Below are 1,743 nucleotides of genomic sequence, written 5' to 3' on the forward strand. Positions count from 1 at the left end.
TTATAGGGGTTTAAACATGTAAGTGCTGTGGGGAAATCTGAGACAGAGCTACCAGCAGTTCATCTTTTCAGTTTATCTGAGTTTCTTGTGTTAATTGTCTGAGGGTCAATTTTAAGTGTTGGTTAACTTATTTTCCTCCTTGCCTTGAGGATTGTGGTATCTAAGCACAGTGGAGATGCTAAGTGTAAAGCTACTGCTTGGGGTCTAAGGAAGGAGGTTAGAGCAGAGTGGACAGCTAGCCCCAGCTAGGAAAAAAAATTCACTGGCATACCTGTAAATCCATCCAGTTTTGGGAGCTTGTGCCTAATATCTGGGGCCCACTGGGCTACTGTGGCAGTTACATACTCTCCTGTCAACTTGTGAAGGTGGAGTCTAGCCTGTCAACCAGGTTGCAGCTTGAGGACCTCATCTGGAGGCACAATGGAAACTAATAGCTCATTGAAGGCCAGACACACTCTCTGCTTCATCTTCCTGCTGATAAGACACTGGAGCTATGCTGATGGAGCCATGTGGAGGCCCACGCCAGCCCTGAAATGCTTCCACCACCACTGGATCCACAAGACTTTGCACCCACTAGCCTGTGATCTTCCTGCATTCGGCGTCATTGCATGTGTTGCATGAGTCTGAAGAGGAACTTATTGACTGGTATTGGACATATGGGCTAATATTGGACTTACGGACTTGATCTGGACTGAGCTGGGATGTTTTCTTAATATATAATACTCTTTGATATAAAGCTCTTTCTTATACACATGATTGTCTATGAATTTGTTTCTCTAGTCCACCCAGACTAACAAAGCTACAAAGGCAAGATTGACAGCCCATGACTTATCAGTCTCTTGCTTATCAGTCTGCTTATCAGTCTCCTGCTGAATTTCAGTCATCTTCCTGAGATTTGTAGGTTTCTGGGTTGTACCCTGGAGCCCACCTAAGAGGCGGCATGATAAGCTGTGAGGGCCCCAGAGACTAAATCAGTGTTGGGATCTAAATTGGGCTGATCTTGGGGCATGATCTCTCTTGCCTGATCCTGTCTTTCCTGGGGCGTGCCCACAAACCAGCCAGTGAGTTTCTCCACCGCCCTACCCCCTGACACAACCCACACTTTGGGCTGAAGAGAGGGTTCTCTCTCTTCAAAGGTAAAAAGGGTGACTAATAATTGCTGGCAGTTGCCCCATGTTGGGCAGTGTGTGTGCAGAATACAGACTTCCAAGAGGGAAATCAGGGCTTGGGGCTTTTCTTTTCAGGAGGGGTCTTGAGATTTCCAGTTGTATAAGTCAGTGGTGGAGAAGAGATTATACAGTAAGCTAAAATGGAGAATTGGTTCAATCCTGGGACAGTTTTGCCAAGCGGAAGGACTGGGTGCTGGTAATCAGAGGAGAAAAGACTGAGACAAAGGGACAACAGTTATGGGGGAAGTACTGGCTATAGAACAGCTGGAGGTGGGGAAGATGTCTCACTTCCTCCCTCTTCCATTTCTCCTTTTTCCTAACCCACTGGCCTCTGTCCTTGGACAAACACTGCACTTTGGATTCGAAGTGGCTGACAGTCCTAAAGCAAAAGTGAGTACAGTTCCGGAGGATCAGATTCTTGGGGCTCCTCCTGCCCTGTGTCCATCTGGCCAGGAAGCCTGGTTTAGGGATTGTGAGTCCCCTTCTCCGTTACTGGGTTCACATTGTTATGACTTTGCTTGTCTTTGACAGAGAAATGTCCATCGTGTCCTTGCCCATTTGTTTTAATTGGGTG

This window comes from Echinops telfairi, unplaced genomic scaffold (assembly GCF_000313985.2).
Source record: "Echinops telfairi isolate 266 unplaced genomic scaffold, ASM31398v2 ScPeMD7_2565;HRSCAF=3150, whole genome shotgun sequence".
NCBI lineage: Eukaryota > Metazoa > Chordata > Mammalia > Afrosoricida > Tenrecidae > Echinops > Echinops telfairi.